Source organism: Lynx canadensis, chromosome C1, assembly GCF_007474595.2.
Source record: "Lynx canadensis isolate LIC74 chromosome C1, mLynCan4.pri.v2, whole genome shotgun sequence".
Classification (NCBI taxonomy): Eukaryota; Metazoa; Chordata; class Mammalia; order Carnivora; family Felidae; genus Lynx; species Lynx canadensis.
Genome location: NC_044310.1, coordinates 135,142,421 through 135,164,085, shown reverse-complemented (window position 1 = coordinate 135,164,085; position 21,665 = coordinate 135,142,421). Strand labels below are relative to the sequence as shown.

Below are 21,665 nucleotides of genomic sequence, written 5' to 3'. Positions count from 1 at the left end.
GATTTGTGCAAGAGAGCTTGTTGGCTCTTTGTTCTTTTTTAGGTTTTTATTTCTTTTTTTAGGTAATCGCTACACCCAACCACCCAACACGGGACTCGAACTCACAACCCCCAAATCAAGAGTCGCACACTCTTCTGCCTGAGACTGCCAGGCAGCCCCGCCTCTTTATGCTTAAAGAATAAGTGGGTTAGGAGACTATAGGAATATGCCTGGGTGGGTTTAGTGTGAAACCTGCCATTTTATTTTGTAAGGGCTGGACTTATCACCTCAGAAGTGTGAAAACAGGTGTGAAAAACATCCCCCCTTCCCACCACCATTTCTTCTAATAAACGCGTTATTATTTTTTAAACGTCTACTGGGATGGAATGATTCTAAACGTCCCACAGTCCTTATTCCCCATACCTATGCTTAACCTTCTCCAACAGAATTGTCTAAAACTCCTGGGATCAGAAATGTGGTGTCATGAGAAGGTCAGGGAGATACAGGGTTCATTGCTATGGAACGCACTTTTATTTCACTTTGCTACAAGTTACTATACTTTAAAAGAAGGATTTGCAACATCTGTTTCATAAGACGATGCTCCTGAAATGTAGTTAGGAAGCATGAGGAATATTTCTGTCCCCTTAAAAGAAACCAGTTTGCTGAAGTCACCACCACTGGCACAGGACAGATGACAAACTATTACTGTTCCCATTTACAACCAGAACCGGATACAACCAAGGATCACGGGAGACGTTGCGAGCAAAAGCATTTTGTAAACGGCAGCGTAAGGTGCAAACATAAGATGTGATTTTTTTTGCTCTTATTCAATCATGAAGAAATGGATGTTGGCTGTCAGTGGCTGGGGTTCCTTAAGGATGGATCATAAATGTGCTATCACAACCAAAGCTGGTTTTAAACAATCTAAGCAATTGCTATTGCTGCGAAGAATGGTGGCTTCACATGGACAGCATCAACCTGACCATAATAGTTTCACTTCAGCACTAGATACTTGGCATTTAATAGCACTCCAAAAGATACAGCGTGGTTTTTTTTCACGCCTTTTTATATTTGGTAAGTGATAGGTTCCACCCAGCTAGAGTTCCAATTTATTTTAAATAAGAGATTTTTCACCTAAACGCCTACCCTCATATATTTCTGTTTAATTCTAACCTCTTTTTTAAAGTACAGAGGCCCATGTGCCCACGAAAATTGTCCCCTGGCATCCTTACCCCTGCAAATACATTTTATCTCAAAAATTTGTTTTATACCCTTCTTTCTTACCCACAGAAAATGCTGGCTTCACTATTTTTTCCCTCTCTTCCTAATACCATCCATTCTCTGATTCTATTCCAAGTCTCTACAAAATATTCAGTGCTTTAATCCTTCTACCCTTAATCACATTTTTAAATGCTTTCTTCTTGTTGTATGAGTAAAAGAGACATATATAGCCACATATTTGGAAAGTAAAAACAACAGCATATTTGGCTTTGTTTTAACTAATGTGAACATTTCTAAATGCATGGCCTACTTTATGATCTGCCAATGACACATTAATTTTTTTTTTAATATGAGCTTTTACAAGGTAAGGAGCCAATCTCCATAAAGCCTTCAGCACTATAATTCTCTCATCCAGGAAGGCACCGTGTTGATGTTCCAATCACGGACTTCCAGCATGTTGGGGAAACTTCTTTACAAACAACAATTCATGTGCATTTTCAAGTAAGTCTCAGTTTACAAATATGACCAGACACATTGTCCTAAGGCCAATGCACACCATCCTGCCTCCCTAACTGCATTACAAATTTGACAGCCTAAAAGTGTTGATGCTAACTTTACTTTAAATTTGCTTATTAAATATTTCCTTTATCCTGGAGAAAAAGACTTAATGTAGATGATTGTGTATTCTTCTCCTACTGTTAGAAATCGTTTTGAGAGACCATAGCTATTGGAAGGAAATAAGCAATTCAATCCCACTTCAGGCACATGCAAGCTGTTGCCATCTTTTCCAACTCATGACTTCTGGACATCAAGTCTATACTGAGCTTAAAAAATAAACAAATACGAAAGCCAGAATGCAGTGGTCAAGACATTCAGATCCACAAGGCTTCCTAAATTCACCATCCTTCAAATCAGAGTTAAGATAGAAATTCCACTCAAAGGACACTCTAGCCATTAAATCTAAAACCTGTTCAAAATAAAAGGGCAAAAGCGCAATCAAAACACAAAAATTCCACAGCTTTATTTAAGAAGTGCTGTTTAAGCTGTAAAGGATTTCCTGTTGCTCTTGTTTTAAATCATTTTATAGTATTCTTTTGTTCTTGGGTTACTCTATATCCAAATAATCACATATGTAAATGACTCAATGCAACAGTGGATGCCACTGACAATGTAAACAGTATTGTTTATCCAGAAGCATTCTATGCTCATGCAAAAATGGCATTAAAAGCTTGTGGTCAGATCAAAAAACCACAACTGTAATTGTTTATTTATATAGCTCACCATTATTCTGTAGCATCAGTTTACATTTTTAAAAATCTCTCAACATTGCTGAGTTAGTCTTAGAAGAGTGAAAAATGCAACGCTTGCCTAAATGATTAAAGACAAACAACTTAGGTCTATGAATGCAGCAAGATGCTTTAATATGGAAATTATTTACTTTGCCCTGGCTTATAGTTTTCATTTTGATGCTGCCCTTGAAACTCCTTGATAACAGGGCCATTCAGCGGAATTTCTGCATTTTTTCTCTGTAGTTCAGGGCAGCTGGTTTCTTTCCTCTCTAAGCAGAGAGCTAAAGTATATTTATCACTCTAACAGTGACTCAAAACAAACAGGAAGTCTTCATCAGCCGGCTCCTGGGCATAGCTGATATTAGGTACTGGCAGAAAGGAAACAGAGACCTCATTCTGTGGAAGTCCGACAGAATGTACATGCAGATGCAGGCGATAACAAAGTTAGGGATGCTCCAAATGACCACCACGTTCTCCCAAGATGAAGTGCTCTTGCAGTGCTCGCCGGTTCTCAGAGTCTGCGAAAATTCCTCAGGAGTTTTCCTTTCCATTTCAGTTTGAAAGAGTAGTTTGAACTGGATACCACGAGCCTTAGAATCCTTGTGAACCTATGCGCCAAAGAAAACCTGGGAGGGAGCTATTCTGGGAGATTTGGCTTTGATCTGGTTGCTAGGAAAAAGCCCTGCTTTTGTCTGCAAGTATTCTGAATGGCTCCTTCAGTCAGAATGAGGCCTGCAGGTCACTGTCTGAATTAAGTGAAGAGAATTTTTTTTTTAATGCTAAAAATGAAGTTGTCGCTGTGTGCCATAATAAAGCTGGAGAGAGCAAACTGTGCTGCTGAGCGATGGCCGTGGCTCCTTGCTACAACTTAAACTCCAAGGTATACTGTGAAAATCACCCAAGCGTGCCTGCAGATCAAATATATGCAAATATCCCTCAGTGGCGCATATGTTCCTAGAGACCTTAGCCTTCACCTTCTTTTGCAAATAAAACCTGTTTCAGATTCAAAGCCCACTTTGTTTTTATTAATATAAATGTTCACTATCAAACAATTTTTTAACCTTATAAATAAATAGAAAGGTCAAACATTCACACCTGACTTTTTGCTGCGAAACCAAACTCGAAAGGGGTTAGACTGCAAACGACTGATACCGAATCAAAAATGATTAGGCAATACACTTTGGGAGGTCCTTTAAATTTTTTTTTTTATTTGTTGACTAATCTCCTTGTTTATGATAATGCTCATACCTTTGTATAAGGACTTTACAGCCATTATCTAATCTTCACAGATCCTGGTGAGGTAGAAAGGGAGCAAATCTTATCTCCATTCTCCAGATGAGGACACAGAGATGCAAGGAGGTTGAGTAACAAGCTCACATTTTAAGTGGCACGTTCCATCCAGATGCAAAAATGACAGTAGGGCACGGGCTTTGCTTTTCCAGTAATGGGGCTGGATTTTCACCCAGTCACTCATATGTTCACCAGAACCCCTTGAAGACCAGCATTTCTGTAGGGACTGTACTGAATCTCCATACAACCTGTTGGAAAAATACGCAGCCAACTGGCCCACCTGAGGATCAAACCCTTGACCTTAGTTCCTTTGGCATTGAGTGCCAATGAACTGAACCACAGACTGAAAGCCTAAGTAGCCCAGTGCAGAATGGGACCAATCCAAAAAGTTCCATTGCTCCTTTTTAAATAACTCTGGCATAGGAGAGAAGGCACTATATTTCATGAACTTACCTAGTTTTGATCTCTCTCAAGTTTGAAACATATTTTACACTCCAAGCAAACCTGAATATGTGACATGTAAATGCAAAACTAAGACAGCAAGGGGCACCTGGCTGGCTTAGTCAGTAGAGCATATGATGCTTGACCTTGGGGTCATGAGTTTGAGCCCCACATTGGGTGTGGAGATGACTTAAAATTTTTTTTAAATCTTAAAAAAAAAAAGATAAGAGAGCTAAGAGGTAAACTACATGAGTGAAAATTTAACCACAGTAAGAAAAAAATGAACGACAGAAAAATGTACCAAGGCTGGGACTGTTAGGACCATAGCATCTTTATGGGTCTCCATAAAGCATCTCCTCACTTATATTAGTGCTATAGGTCTAGACAGTAGAGAGAAGGAAAAGTTAAAAATGAGAACGATCATTTTCCAAATAATTTAGATACCCCTTCTCTCATTCTCACTCTTGTTAACTTTACTAAGACATAACGGAGATCCTCCTTTCAAGGAAGTGGGGACCCTTATGCCTCAGAAAAGGTTCTAGAGAAAAATCTATGCAAAACCACTGGCATGTCAACCAGATACAACCTGCATTGCCAGCTGAGGAGAGATGATCTCCCAAAAACAGGCCAGGGACGCCTCTCTTCTATCAGAGCACCTCCTGGAGCTTTCAGACACAGGAAGGGAGCCTGGCCTATCTTTTGGAATGCAAAATTCTCTACAGAACACCAGGCAAGAAGCACAGGAAGCTCAAAACAGACATCCCTCCCCAAAACCAAAACAAAAGTATTTTCAGGGCAGCATATTCTCTCTCAGTCTACCTGTGTACTAATTCTAATTTCTTCTCAAACTGCATATACAGTCGTAGGTCTGTGAGTTGTGGATCTGTGAACACTACAAAAATGCCTGCAATCTATCTCTGAAAGCCACAAAGCCAGTCTCGGTTTGGGTATCATATGGATCCTGAACTCTCCCAATCCAGGACTACCAATGTGGAGAAGGACTGAAATGTCTTCCTGGACCCACAAAATGGCAACAGGCTAGCCGTACCAATTAACCAGACCACAGGAAGGGTTCTTCAGGCTTTGCGGAAGACCAGCCCCCAAGACCCCCCACTGAGTGGGACCCAAACCCTGGGGCTCCCACTACCCTTACTTATCCCCCCCCCTCGCCTTGTGCAAACATTCCAGCTACCCAGGAGAACTTGACATTCATTTCTCACAGTGTCGCCATGGCTAGAGCTAAGCAAAAGCCAAAAATGAATTAGGTAAATATAGTAGGTTCAGGCACAAATTCAGCAGGTGAATTTATTTGCAAATTACTCTTTTGAAGCATCTCATTTAAGATTCTCTTTAGAGACACAGTAGAGAATTTTATCATTCTTAAAGTAAAGCAAAGCAGTATTTGATTTCAATATTTGGTGCATAGCCAATCATATAAAAATACTTAATAAAAGAATCCTTTTTGAAGTTATTATGCATTTATTACAGGATTATCGATTTCAGTAATGAGAATTTTATTGTTAGTATTGGGTTGACATGAGACATTTTTTTTTTTTCCTGGAGATTTCTCTAACATTTAATTGAGTCACCTTATTCCTTCTGCCCCAATACACAACTGTTCCTGTTATTCTTTGAATTAATTTGGATAAAAGCCTTCTGCAAAAGCCATCTTTCTGGATCCACATCCTCCTCTCTGAGCATTTGTTAACACATTACATTATACTAAAGTGAATCCACCCACAAGAAATTAGACAATCTATCCTGGTTTTAATATTTTTTGAAGGCTTACAAAGTGCTAATCACGAAAGCAGTGATTCCCAGCCCTGGTTTTGCGATAGCCTGGGATATCTCCAATTACCTCATAGTTCTTAAAAAAACAAAATTCCAAAAATTTTTCAGACGAAAATTAATTCTAATTTTATTTAATTTGAAATATAAATATCTGCCTTCGCAGATAGGAAGTGAGTGTCACAGTAGGACTTGGTGGCTGGAGACTTGTTTAAAAAAAAAAAAAAGGCAACAATAACCCATTGAAACTCCACAAAGCTCAAAATCATTATGCTTCCCCCTCAGAAAAGAAATACTATTCTTATTCCTAGGAACTTAAATTCCTAACACACACCTTCTTGCAGGCACAGAAAGGAGCTAGGACAAAACCCATTCCAGGACATTTCCTCAAAAAGAATACAAATAAGGTGTGTCACGCATTTTCCTGAATAAAATAAACATGATAATATCTAATAATACCACCGCACTATTATATGTGGCCAAATTACAGTTGTGCTAAGGAATGAGAAAATCTCTGGAATAGAACCAGGATTGCTTTTTAATTGTCCATTAGAAAAAGCAAAGAATAAAACCGCCTGCAATGATTTCCTTTTGAGATCATGCACCTTATTTTTAAAATACGAAATCAAAAACATATTGGGACGCATGGTGAGGCTGAGCAAAGCGAACTGTCTCCTCTCCTCAGCTCAGACTCAGCAGCTACAGCAAGCCCACAGTGCCAGCTGGAGCCTGCCAAGGCAACTAGCATTGCACGAAACAAAATCTTCATTCTTCGGTTCCGAGCTGACTCCGCCGAGAACATCTTTCTCTCCTCACCTTTTCTTCCTTGTTTTCTGAACTGAGATCTTTCTATTCAAGGATGTTCTTCCATTATGTGAGACGCCCCCAGAGCCAATGAAAAACGAGGACACTTTTATTTCGCGTGAAGATTCCTCTCCCAGGGCCATATTCCATGAATGAATGGCTTGTAGGACAGACCGCTAATAATAAACTCCACCAACTGTGCCAACACAAGTGTGAGAAATGCACGGGGAGGCTAAGGCTGGCCAAAGGAATTCTCCCATACCTGCAGCGGCTGACTCCTTCCAAGAAAGCTGTTGAGTCTGCTCATGTACTCACTTATTTGCCAGGAAGGTATTCCTTTTAAAAAGTAAAAATAAATAGCTCCTACCACCTCCTCCTTGCCTTGAAATCACTATTTCTACTAGAAAATAAACTCGTAAACTCCATCTGTTAAGATACTGGAGAACTCTGCCGGACAAAACATACCGATATTTGTTGAAGGAGCAATCCTATACTGGCTAGAAAAGGAACTGGGAACAAGGAGGTCATTTCCCAATTTAAATGTCACCATGCAATACTGTTGAAAAATCAAACACATCAAGAGTGATTGCACATGTCACAGACTCATCTCCTCTGACCTCCCTAACACTTGTATGAGGGTGTTACTGTCACTGAATTGTCTGGATTCCAAAGAGCATTCTGGCTGAGCTCTCACCCACCCTGTGGATTAACTAAGACCATTTTTTCCCCCTCCTTTTAAATCTCAGGCTTGTTTTCCCCTTGCAACACAAAAGGCTTTGAGTCCCACCTACCCACTGTCGATTAGCTGGTGTGCAAAGAAGAAAGCAACTTGGTTAATTGTGGAAATGGAACACATTAGAAAATACAGCCACATAAGTTATTTCACAATCTACTTCATTTACTGGATAAAACATAACCTTCCACCCATTACTCAAGCCATCTTCACACCCATTCTTTTCATGTATTCATCATCCACTTAACCAATATTTATTGAGCATCTACTATATCTCAAGCACTTTGCTGGACACTGAGTTTGTAGCACTAGAGAAGACAGAGCCAGTCCCATCCTCTGAAGTGAAAATGCTCCTAGAGACTCAGAAAAAGACAGAGATTGTTTTAGTTCACTTTGGGAAGTGATAACATCAAGAGGAAAATTATAACTAGGTACAGCGATAAAGACTAATTTGAATAAAGTTTTCTCAATATGAAGACAGTGACCTTAACAAGTGTGGGAAAAAAAAGAGTCATGGATATAACATTTCAGGTTGGTTGTTCAGAGAAGGGCTCTCAAAGGCCAAGATATCTGAGCTGATTTTCTGTGAGAAGAGAGGCCAGGCAAAAAACAAAAGCAGGGGAACCTGGGTGATTCCGTCAGTTAAGCGACCGACTCTTGATTTCTGCTCAGGTCATGATCTCAGTGCCATGAGATATGAGCACCTCGATGGGCTTTGCGCTGGGTGCAGAGCCTGCCTGAGATTCTCTCTCTCTCCTTCTCCTCCTGCCCTTCCCCTGCACATGCACACATGCTCTCTCTTTCTCTCTCTCAAAAAAAAAAAAAAAAAAAGGAAAAACAAAACTTTTAAAAAAGAGTAAAATGCCCTAGACTGAGAAAGAGCTCAGTGAGTCCAAGGAATAGAAAGGAAGCAAGTAGGCTGAAACATAATGGAAAGCAAAATAAGGTAAGTCTGGAAATTTGAGGGACTTGGAGGTTGGAATTTGTTCTAAATGCAACAGGAAGCCTTTGGAGGATATCAGGCAAGGAAGTGACTTGATCTGATTGAGGCTTTCAAACAGTAGAGTGTCTGCACTCCACAGAGTCTAAGGAAGGATCCAAGCAGGGTGGATTCAGGATGTATTTTAGAGTAAGAACAAGAAAAGGGCTAAAAAAACAACTGATTTTTTTTTTTTACTTGAACAGTTGAGTAGATGATAAACTGAGACAGAGATGATGGTGGGGGGGAATACTTCTACTCTCTTTCTTCTAGGTGGGAGAGGTGGACATTCACTTATTCAACTTTGTCCCTCAGCAATCCTTGAATGCAAGAAAAATAGACTTTTATCCGCTTTCCTTATGTTCTAGTGTCCTATTTAAATCACAATATTCTAGATTGCTGGCATGCTTTTCTACTCCATTTACATCAGTTTCAAACCCTAGTTTAATATCCAGCTCCTCTAAGAAGATTTTGCTGATTAAAACTCTGCTCCTAATGATTATGCCTTATTAATATCCATTCTTTCCATTTTTATTACAAATCTTTTACTCTATTTTATACTTAGCTCCTACAGGATTGAGACCAGATTCTTCAGCCTTCCTCTCTTTTTCAGCCCCCATGTGCCCACCTCCCAATACAACGTATTCCCAAAGCCCCACTTGGCCCTGTGTTACCCAAGCCTGAGCTCTACCCACCCCCACGCACCCCCATCACTCTTCTCTAACAGACTTTCCCTCTCCATAGCTCTACCTGCCACACTATCCAGCCAATCCTTTAAGACCTAGATCAAGGGACCTCTTTTCAAGAACCCATTGTTGACCCCTCCCCAAACAGAGGTCATCTCTCCCTCCCATCCCCTAGGAGGCAGTGGAGTATAATGGTTGAGGGCTCGGGCTCTGGGGTCAGGCTCTCAGTTCACAGGCCCACCTCTGCCTGGCCTAGCTCTGCGCCCCAGGGTAAGCTATTAATATGTATAGATCTCTCCTGCTTTATCTGCCAAGTGTATGTGGGGGGAAGTTCAGGAAGTAAGAGTACCTGTAACTCAAAATTGTTATGAGGATTGAGACAACGCACCTAAAATGTATAATGTAGCTGCCAACACATAGTAAGGACTAACTCTTCAGTGCTAGATGTTTTTGTTATTCCATTTCAGCATTCTTTGGCTCTCTAATCAAAATAACAGTCTACTTTGTCTTGTGGTTGCCTTTAACCCATCAGATTAAAAGCTCTCTGAGAATGTAATGGTGCTTTCTTGATCTTTACATTTAGTAGATATTATATGAATAGTTATTGATGAATGAATGTGGAATATAAAATAAACAATTTTAAGGATTTTCATTTCTTTTTCCCCAAATACATTGGCTCTTGTTAAAGTAGAAATAACATCTTTTCATTTCCTATTTTAAAATTCCATATTTCCCAGTGTGTACATATATTGTGTACATATATGCATATTCATACTGTGTATATATTATATACAGTCTGCATTCTAAATATTTGAATTTTCTGAATTAACAGACTCTTGTGTTCAATACAAGTAGTATATATAGGGGCACCTGGGTGGCTCCATCGATTGAGTGCCCGACTTCTGCTCAGGTCATGATCTCACGGTTTGTGAGTTGCAGCCCCAAGTCGGGCTCTGTGCTGACAGCTCAGAGCCTGGAGCCTGCTTCGGATTCTGTCTCCCCCTCTCTCTGCCCCTCCCCCACTTGTGCTTGGTCTCTGTCTCTCAAAAATAAATAAATAAATGTAAAACAAACAAACAAACAAGTAGTGCATATATCAGGCTATATTCACCAGGAATGCTGCTTTTAAAATTGAAAACTATCTTTTCACTTATCCTAAACACAAGGAATTACAACGGGCCATCATTCCTGCTCACAAAAATCTTGTGGCCTCTGAGGACCCGGAGTCAGGCAGGAGGTTCTGGTTAGCGACATGTGCTCTCTCATCTACATCAGTTAATGTTTATTAGACAGAGCACGGATGCAACGCACTGTGCTGTGCGTTTTGGGTACATTTTCTAAATGTGAAAACACTATGATGTCTTACATGTCAGGAAAGACATCATTCCTGTCTGTAGTGAATAATAAAAAAAAAAAAAACATATCTCTATAGGTTTCTGAATTACTATTCATTGCATCTCATCTCACATAGGCAGGAAAACCTTGACAAGCTTTGCAATATGACAAAGACAAGGTCTAGTGGAGAAATAAAGGGAGAAAGTGTGGATCTGAAACTAAATTAAGGGTCAGTTGTGGCTTACTTTTCAAAAAGAAAAAAAAACTAAACACAACATGCTAAAATAGATTAAAATATAAACATGGGGTCTCTACATCTTTCTTCATAAAGTATCAGTTAATCTAGCAAGGATTTCTTATAGTTTCTAGTAAACATAATTTTACTGTGCTTTGTCCCTAGATTGGCCCATATCTAAATAATTATAGATGTAAATCACACAACCCCACCTGAAAAAGATCATTTTTCCCTAGTGATGAGCTGGAATCAAAACTCCAGAACAGGGGCACCTGGGTGGCTCAGTTGGTTGAGTGTCCAGCTTCAGATCAGGCCATGATCTCACATCAGGCTCACTGCTGTCAGCCTGTCAGCACAGAGCCCACTTTGGATCTTCTGTCCCCCTCTCTCTCCGCCCCTCCCCCACTTACATTCTCTCAAAACTAAATTTATAAAAATGAAAAAAAAAGAACCCTCCAGAATAACTGTGCCTCAATACAACCCACTGCAGTTTTCTCTGTTCATCTGCTTGTTTCCTTTGTTCACCCCTCTGTCCTTCATTTCTTCCTTCCTTCTTTCCACCATTTGTGAACGATTTGGCCAACCCTTCTAGCCGACAGTCTGTGTCTTCAATCCCTAGTCAGCAGCTATATTCTATTCCACAGATTGAGCTATTTAACTGTGCAAGTTCTTGTCTCCAAAACACACTCCTCTTTTCTCGGTTGAGTTATAACACATACTTTTTTCATCAACTGCTAAAAAAAGTAACAAAGACTCCATTCTTACATACAACCTCAAGAATCCAGGATAATTTCTCATGTAGCATCCACTTAAACTCTTGCTATTTCCATGTCACAATCTAACTGCCTATGGCATATCCTGAATTCTGATAAAAACCCATCCAATTCTATCAGTGAAATTCCCGTCTCTTGATGTCTGGTTGACAAACTACCTAAAACACACCCACACTGAAACAAGTGGGTAAGAAAACCACCAAGATAACTATTGGATGCTCTGTTCTTAGTTTCTACATACTTAAAAAAAAATTTTTTTTAATGTTTATTCTTTCTTGGAAGACAGAAAGACAGTGCAAGCAGGGGAGGGACAGAGAGAGAGAGGGAGACACAAAATCTGAAGCAGGCTCCAGGCTCTGAGTTGTCAGCACAGAGCCCGACACAGGGCTCGAACCCACGAAGCATGAGATCATGACCTGGGCCAAAGTCGGATGCCCAACCAACTAGCCACCCAGGTGCCCCTCTACATACGTTTTTATACCTTCAGTGACTCACACCCAGTACAGTCTCCATGGATTACACATTTGAATTAAATAAAATGCTGGCCTATGTCTTTCTGCCTCACGCATTCTTTCTCTGCTTAGCTACTAATAGTTATTTTTTCATTACTGTTCCAAGTTAACTGCATGGCAAAACCCATAATCTCAAATACATAACTGTTCAACTTTATCTGAAAGTGGAGAACCTCTCCTAATTGTGCACCCCCTATTGACTCCTCAAAGTAGTTTTAAGATCATATCCACTCTTACCCCTCCTGTTTGGTTGTTTTCTTTAAATCTCCCTCCTCAATAAAACAACATGTATTTAAATCAAGTGCATTTGTTTTAAGTCATCAAAATGTGTCTTTGCCGCTGCATTTGCTTGCCTTTTTGTCTACTGAAAAAAACTGAAACTTGGAGAGTAATGAGTAAAAGATTTCTGGAAGGAAAGACATTATTCGATATAGTAATATTGTAATAATAGAGCTCTTTCCCCACCTGCTTCAAAACCGACTCAGAACTTAGAAAGTGAAATGCAATTGCCTTTTTAAGTGGAAATTTAAATAGAAAGTAAAAAAGTTCAACTACTTTATTTCTAATTAGTAAGGTGGATTCTGTCTGTTTTATTTATTGCTGAATCCCCATGCCTGGAACAGTGCCTGCCACATAATAGAGGTTATTTCAATAAATAAATGTTAAATGAATGAGCTTCTTTACCCAGAAAAATGTTGAAACTTGTTTACTAGCTGTCAAAAGTAGGTTCCTTCATGCACAAAAAAGCATCAGCTGTGTAATTTGCCCCCACTTCCTCCTTTTGCAGAAAGCCAACAAAAGAACTGTAACTTTTTACCTAAGGATCAAAGGTGTCAACCTATTGGCTCACACTACTTTAAAGTCTTGGATAACAGTCTTGGGTTATTTTTAGATAATTTCTTTTGTTTCAAGCTTGAAAAGAAGTATTAACAAAGATCAAAAAATAAATCACTGATTCAGAGCAGGAAAATGCATATTAAGAAGTTCAAAATATAGTATGTAGAGGCTGTGAGCTAACCTTCCCAGAATACAAGTCAGATCTAGCTTTAGATACTAAAGTACTATATCGGTCCCACTTGGGACCCATCAACATAAAAGGAATGAGGAGAACTTAGAGAGTTGAAAGTCTGAAAAGGAAAGAGAAAAACAATTTAAAAATTATAGAGTGACCCAGGCATTCTCAATGTCTAATCCAATAAACCGAGAGGTAGAAAGATACAACCAAATTGTAATAACAGAGAACCCTAGATAGTGAAATTTGGGGTGAGTTTATTCTCACCCACAATCTTCTGTATTTCCAAACATTCTCCAAGACGTATGTAAGACTAGTGCGGTCAGAAAAAAAAAAAAATACACATACTTTTTAAGCCGGGGGCGGGGGGGGGGGGGGAAGAAGGGTAAAAATCACGTGATAGGTGAAGAAAACTTAAAGAAACAAGATTATACAGGTAAAGAAGAGAACACATATTGGTGACTTAACAGTCTTTGTAGTTTAAAACAACCATTAACCTAAATCAATTGCAAGACACACAGGATGGCTTATTTCTTGCTAAAACAAGAAGTACACACACACACACACACACACGCATAAAACATATACACATGAGCATATATTATGCAGAGTTACAGGGAGTAGGGCTCCTGGAGAAAGGGCAAAGGCACAAAAACCATGTGAAAAAGAAAAAGCTCCTATCATTAGGACTCATTTAAGGCAGCAACTCTCATATACTGACTAGATGTGAAGATGACAGAACATGGACAAAGGAAAAGGGGCAGGCCTTCCCAAGAGGACACAGAAGAATGTCAGGAAAAGGAGACCTGTTTAAAAGAAAGGTTGAAATACAATGCCTATTGTAACACAAGTGAGGCATAGTGTCCGAGGTGTGAACATACATTCTAGAGTCGAAAAATGTTTGAGAATCCCTAACCTACCATCTTCAAGGCAAAGGATTCTGGAAAGCCCAAGATAATAGGGGATTGAGCAGTTTCTCTGGCAGGGTGATCAGAAGTGAAAGGTCTTGTCAAAAAGAAAGGACCAGAAATGAAGCTCTAACTGTTCCACAGGCTGACTAGAAGTGCTCCCAGTATCTACATACCTCACTCCAAAATCATCTGGAAGAATACGAACCCCAACCTATGTAACATCCTTGACCCACCCTGGAGCCAGGGAATTGTATTATCCTTAACAAAACTGTCATTTGTACCCAGTTTCTCTCTTTCCGGTCGTCACAGAGATAGTAAATAAGAAATCAACATTATCCACATAATAAAAAGTGGCCTCTCTCAAGTATCATAATTGCAACACAAAGAGGTTAACCAAGAAAACATGCTTTTATTCACAGGAATTACTCTACCAGCGGAAATATCAGGATGTTAACTGGCGCCATGATTAATTGGGGAGATACTTGGAGGGCATATGGGGTTTCCCAGACTCTTTAAATAACATTATATAGGTATTTGTCTCCCTTTGACCTCATGACAATTGACCACATACATCTAAGATTAGAATGTTTCAGGTCAACTCAAACTTTCACACTAGATCTGGACCAAGCAAGATAGAAAGCACAAGCAAAACTAAACCTTCTATTTAGGACAGGAGCCCTTTCTAAGCTCTACAATTTCCTCGGGCAGTGCTACAGCTGAAAACACAGCCAAAGAGAGCGTTTAACAACAAATTCAATTGGCTTCGTTCTTCATAGAGGAATAGTGCAGGTTTACCCCAGCACCTACTATGTGTCAACGATTACACTGAACACGTCACACCCACTATTTCTTTAGGGTCCTTGGCGAGGCTGTTCAGTCCTGGCTACCCTCTCTCAAGTTAAAGCTGGGGAAATTCAAAGTTCCTTAGGAAGTCCCCCACCAGCAGTAGCCAGGGAATGAAGTCCTGGAGTAACCTAGTCCCAATCACTTAAAGAAAAATGAAGGCTACATGGTAAAATTGGATGAGGAAGACTGGAAAATTGTCTTATTATAAAAGGCCTGGTACTACTACTGGGCATCAGAGCAAATTCTGGTGGAGATGCAAGCCTGAATCATTCTCCCCAGGGTTATGGGCTCATCATATTTGGCTCTTCTACAGATCGCTCGTTCCTATTCTATCACTACCTTGCTCTCTCCATCTCCTTCTCTCTCCACCTCTCTCAGCTGTGGCCTCTGCCTTCCTGAGACAGAATGGGTACATGGAACCGGAACCGGTAAGAGGTAACAGATCAAAGAGCAACATCGCCCTGCATGTCCCAAGCTGTTAGCCCTCGGGCTGACCTGCTACTCTCACTTCCACCCACAACCCTTTTGTTTTCTCTTGTACTGATCCTTGACCAGAAACCTTTCCCTATCCCCATGCCCTTCTCTCCCCACCGTCTTCCTTGCCCTAGCCCATCCCCTCTACCTGCATGGGCACTCACACACACATGCACACATTCTTACTTGCATCCCTTGTGCTTCACAGGGCATCGAGTACTCAACACAGAGAAAAGGAAGCGCTCAGGCCTCACTGAAGCCACCTACATATGCCCCAAGTCAGAATCTCACTTGGTTTGGGGGCGGTTTCAAATATCAGTTTCACAGTCACTACTCAATACCACCCAAAGATCAATTTCATCTATCTTTTCTTTAAATGGGGCCTTGGCAGCCCAAATTTAGAGCAGGTACTAAAACCAGACAGAATTTTTTTCTGTACTGCTTCTGTGAAGAGGCTGGCCAAAGAGTATTAAAGTCACCCTTGCTGTCGGTTTCTCTGTTTTCCGCATCTTGGAACGCTGCGCAAGTCAGCTGCACGTAAAACCACACAAAGGGTTTTGCTGTCCGCACCCAATACCGGACAGGCCCCTCTTTAAAAGTCAGCACTGCCTCCCAAACATGTCCTTCTTAGTACTATCTAATGCTACGTGACGCTACGTTGCACTCTCCTCCATCTGTCTAGGTAGGAGGCTCTTCACTCCACGCCCCTTCTGGCCGGTCCTGAAGATGTGAAGGGGAAAGCCTCAAAGGTGGGGAGTTTCAAGTTTCTGTGCAACAACCAGGCAGCCATATCCTTCTGCTTTCCCCTGAAAATCAGGCATCACCTTATCGTTTCCTCACCAAGATTAACTCCTGCTTCCTGAAGAGTATTTCTGAGGTAGAAAGCAGAGGTGGTGAAAAAAGGGGGAGCTGAAAAGTCCAATCTGTCAAGCTCCATTTTAGAAGAAAGGAAAACTGAAAAGTGAACGTATTTAACATGAGCCATTTCCTGCACTCAGGAGGGAAGAAAGCGCGCTGGTAACTGTGTGCAGGAGGAGATCCGCACTGGTGTTATCTCTGACCTGCAGCTTAGCCCCAGTGTCTCAGCTGCCAAAAAGCTCCCATTCAACGTTGTGCTGAGTTCATCAATGCTCCACGTGTCAGGATCCTAACAGGAAAAAGCAGGACAGACAGTCTCTCCATTCAACCGCCTGGGGACCCCATGACAACTAAAATCCCCTCGCAGACCGTCCATATCAACCTTCGGCAGGTCAGAGCACGCAACCCCTTCAGAACCACAGGCTCAGGCCCACACCCTTTCCCCTTGTCAACATCGTCACTTTAAACAGAACATCGAGCCTTATCACGAAACCTGAAGTAAGTATGACAATTAAGATGGATTGCAAAGCCTGCTTGTGCTTCACAATTAACAATCACTTGGCAGCGGGTTCCACGCAACTGTTGGGGGGTATGGCAAGAACTTTATCCCTGCTTAGTGTTGTATTAGCATATTTAGTAGGCTGCAAGACATAATTCCTAAGATATGAACATATTTTTGTCTTTTTTAAAAATCTGCAATTAAGCTATAATATGTAGAAACTCTGCACCAGGCAATCAACGTGCAAACACCAAGATGGAACCGCGCAGGAGGAGGGGGGCAAGGGAAAGCAACGTCTCCCCCAGCACTGATACCAACTTGAACTGGTGGCTACTTCCAGTGTCATGGGCCGGCTGGAAAACTGTGGCTTCTTGCCGCCTACGGCAAAATTTACGGGGGGTGCTGGTGTTGCCCCACTGCTGCTGCCATCGGGGGGGTTGCTCTGTAAGAGCAGAGCTACCTGCTTTAATCGGACACATGAAAAAAAATCAGACCCTGAGATGACCCGAGTAGTTACACAGCAAACTATGCACTTTTCAGAAAAAGCACCCGATTCTCAATCTCTGAGTAATAAACGATGCTGATAAAAACCACAAAGACACTTTATTCAACAAACATAAGCCCTCTTCATCAAACTTGCCATTATTTTCCCTTACTTTCTGACCCACCTGCCACGCCGATGAAAAGGTTCAGGGAGCACCCAAACTGGACCAGCGTTACCGGAAACAACTGGGAGCTACCATCCCAAGCTTCTCTGGTGTGTCTATTGTATATGCTCAAGCTTCAAGTCCAAGCATGCCCTGAGCGGGGGCCGGGGAGGGAAAGAAACGGAGCCAGATCTTTCTGAGATAGCCAGGACTTTGTCTTTCTTGACATCTGGGTTGCAAGGAGGCAGGATATCCTGCCAAATATATTACAGCTGTGAGACCCACCTTGTGATTTAAGACACTGCAGAATCTGAAGAGCACAGAAGACATAGGTGTGTTTTCTGAGAAAGAAGCCTCACCCTTTGCTTCTTTTGCAAAAGAAAACACGCACGCGTGTGCGCCACGAGTTTAGGTGAGCGGCTCTCCAGTTGCATAAAAGAGAGCATATGAAAGCAACAAATGCAATTTAGCACACAAAGTCTTTCTTTACAAAACCAGTAGAGGAGCAGATTAGAGCACCTGGCAGTCTTGGCAAGCCGAAAGAAAAATCGAAGCTGTGACAAAACAAAACAGGTGTACAGGTATAAAACTTTTGCTTTCCAATAATGCCCCTCTCTTCACTGGAATGCTTTGACAGGTGCAGAAGTTCAAGTTACAGTAGGGAAATGGCAAATAAATACACAGCATTAGTGTCTGACGTGCTTGCTGAGCACCGGGGATGTTAATAACTGGCAAGGTACACTAATCTCTGATTGCAACATTTGGTTTACCTTAATCTGGAGGGACAGCTGTATTAAAGAGGGAATTATACTAATCAGTTCAAGGCCCTTGCATATAAAACTTCCCATTAGGCTTAAAGTACACCAGCTTATGCTCATTCTCTAGGAGCCTTACATCTGGTTCTGAATAAGGCAGCCTCTCATTTGCAAGGTACAAACTGAAAACAAGGGGGAGGGGGGCTGACAGTTGCTGGAGGATGGGTGATAGAAGAGTAAGCTACTAATTCTTTGAAATTTTTAACAGCACAAAACTAGCTTCTAGGCATCTTAATACTAAAAGGGGAAAAAAAAAAAAAAAAAGCATGTGTTATCAACCCTAGGCCATTTTTTCCTGTTACCGGAGGTGACCAACATAAAATAAAATTGATGATGTCAGTCAAAAACAGCTAAGCACAAAGCTTGGCTTTGTTATCTTAAGTCAGAAGGTATGATAGGCCATGCCATATGGCTCTAATCCGCCTCTATCTCCCATCACCTAACAGGAAACCTTCATGTAGCATGACCTTATTTGGCTGGTTCCAGGTTAGGGCTGCCCAAAGGGGATTTTTCTGTTTCTGCTATATCCAAAGGTTTATGTTGATTTTTTTCTGAGCCCTGCAAACTATAAATCCGACTGATTACTCTGCACTCTTTTGCTTGACTGAGCCTTTACAATCAGACATCCCCGTTAACAATAAGCTCCTAATGAATCAAACATCTATGGCATTAGTTTCACCTAGCTGCCTCTTTCCCATGCACTGTGCTGCTTTGTCAGACCTGGTTTGATGAGAAAAGCTAGTGACACTTGCTGCACCTATTGATAAACAATTCAGTAATGAGGGGCATAACAAAAATTACCTAAAACAACCTGATTAAAAATGACAGGCAAGGCTTACTCCCTTGCTCTACGGCGAAGGTAACTCTGGTTCTGCGTAGGGAAAATAATGAGGTAAAATAAAATTTCCTTCATAGCAAGGAGTTCACTTCTGAATGTGTGTTGATGAGGAGATTCAGTTTTTCCAGTGATGTTTTCCACTCTTTCAGGTTATATGATTACCAGTAACGTTAGGGACTCATCGAATTCGGGATGGTTGCCTTTCAACTTTCCGAGACGAATTCCCTGCTTTTTCTACTTAAACTTTCAGAATAATCAAACTTTCTTTCTTAAATGTGAGTTTAGTCATTGAGAAATTCAATAGTATAATGCTAATAATTAGGTAAGTATAGTGTGGGCACAAAAGAGAAATTCTAAGATACCAAAAAAAAAAAAAGTTTTGGAACAAAGTAGGAGAAACTTCATGGACAAAATCATCTCCCTAAAAGGAATAATTTAACCTTACCATGGACATGGAAGCTCCTTTTATTGGGGTCACCCGGAGGACCTTTGCAACTTCGAAACAAGCTTATACCCAGAGGAGGCCAGGCTCTTGTGAAAGCTTGATTCAAAGACAGAAATGTGTGGGTTTTGCAATTGTGTGGCATCATGCTGGGAGGGTTTCCATCAGTGCACAGATGCACTTGAAAATCAAATATGGACATGGGGAATGTTTTTTGGAGATGGAAAATGAGTGCTGATGACATGTTTATACTTCGCAGATGGATCCAGTACAGAACCATTTTTTGTAAAGAAACAATACCCACCATTTGCTAAAAAAAAATTTTTTTTGAGCAGCTACAAAATGGTGGCACAAAAAGTGAATATTCCCCTCATATATGCTCCACCTGTTTCTCGGTCTTACAACTGTCTTCCATCCTGACCGTAATCAATGACTGCTGTAGTCTTATTTTCTTTTCAAATGTTATCCAAAAGAATATGAAAAAAGAAACACAATACACAAAGGCATTTGGAAGAGCAAAATGATTTGAAATTAATTTGCCACATATAAAAAATTGGAAAATGACAAATGCTATTAAGTAACAAGTGCTGAATTGAATCCTAAAAAATTCATTTTAATTGGCATATTTTCTCCCTAAATTTGATATCAAACCAATTTTTGAATGTTTTCTATCTAGAGTCTAGAATGTCTCCTCTATTCCTTCTTTTGGCCCCACCTTAGATCACTTAGGTATTTGTAACTCTGGAAATTACAATGCTTAGCATGGTGTTAATACTGTTTACTGCCTGGGTGGCTCAGTCAGTTGAGCATCTTACTGTTGGTTTCAGCTCAGGTCATGATCTCACTCACGGTTGGTGGGTGTGAGCCCCACATCTGGCTCTGCCCTGGCAGCACAGAGTCTGCTTGGGATTCTCTCTCTCTCAATCTCTCTCTCTGCCCCTCCCCTGCTTGCACTGTCTCTTTCCCAAAATAAATAAATAAAACTTAAATTTCTTTTCTTTAAAGAAATACTATTTATTGCCTTATTATTGGCACATTATAATGATGAGTAGTTCCTAGTGACAAATATCAACCATAATGACATGGAAAGGCACAATATGTATGGGATATGGGTTTGTAAGAAGAGAACCTAAAGCCTGTTTCCGATTCTGTGTTTCCCTCTCTCTCTGCCCCTCCCCCGTTTATGCTCTGTCTCTCTCTGTCCCAAAAATAAATAAACGTTGAAAAAAAAAATTTAAAAAAAAAAAAAAAAAGGGGGCGCCTGGGTGGCGCAGTCGGTTAAGCGTCCGACTTCAGCCAGGTCACAATCTCGCGGTCCGTGAGTTCGAGCCCCGCGTCGGGCTCTGGGCTGATGGCTCAGAGCCTGGAGCCTGTTTCTGATTCTGTGTTTCCCTCTCTCTCTGCCCCTCCCCCGTTTATGCTCTGTCTCTCTCTGTCCCAAAAATAAATAAACGTTGAAAAAAAAAAATTTTTTAAAAAAAGAAGAGAACCTAAAGCATTTAAGTGTTGAAAAACATTATTAGTAACATTGCAAACTTTGCTCGATAAAAGCTATCAGAATAGTCAAATCTTAACTTACTGAGACCATCAATAATATTGAAACTTGCCATCCCAAGTGTGAAATAGTGACAAAGTGACCCACCTCAAAGATACAGCAATTATACAACAATAAGGAAGCTATGGATCTGAAATATAAAAGTTAATAATTTTTTAAAACAGCAAATTCTGAACACATTTTCAGACTTGATGAATGAGTATGTGTTTCAAGTGTTTCAAATAATACGCGACACTAAATTTGTTTCTTACTTTTGGTCAGACAAATTAACTTTTCTTGATGTTTTACCTTTCTTGCCATCTGTCTTCCTAACCTACTGAATTTCACAGCTAGCCTTTAATCAATCATATTTTTTATTCTAAGTATCAGTCCGAGATTAAGAATTAGAAATAGACTCTGAGTCACAGCAAACGGTCATACAGCCTGAGACTAGATAACAAAATCTTGAGAATCTACATAAGTCGACATGTTCTTTCGACCCTGTAGTTTCTGGCAGTGTACCAAACATAAATCGACAGTTCTACATTCTATGATTCTGCCCCTTGTTATCATCCTGAAACTAACAAAAGCCTGTGTACCCTTCTCTAAATGAAGCAAGCCTTCATCTTTATTGCTGGATTTTTGACACATGTGAACAAGGCCAAAACATTTATAAATTCTTAATTATTTCTTGCCTATCCGTAAAAAAACAAGTTTTAATCAT

The 21,665-nt window shown here is 40.5% G+C and overlaps 1 long non-coding RNA gene across 1 annotated transcript in view; it reads right to left on the bottom strand.

Moving 5' to 3' along the window:
* Positions 1–17,539, bottom strand: part of LOC115521798 — an 85,577-nt gene extending 68,038 nt beyond the window's left edge. Inside the window, exon 1 of the long non-coding RNA XR_003971174.1 lies at positions 17,334–17,539. This is a non-coding gene — a long non-coding RNA (uncharacterized LOC115521798). The remainder of the gene's footprint in view (positions 1–17,333) is intronic.
* Positions 17,540–21,665: the final 4,126 nt, after the last annotated feature.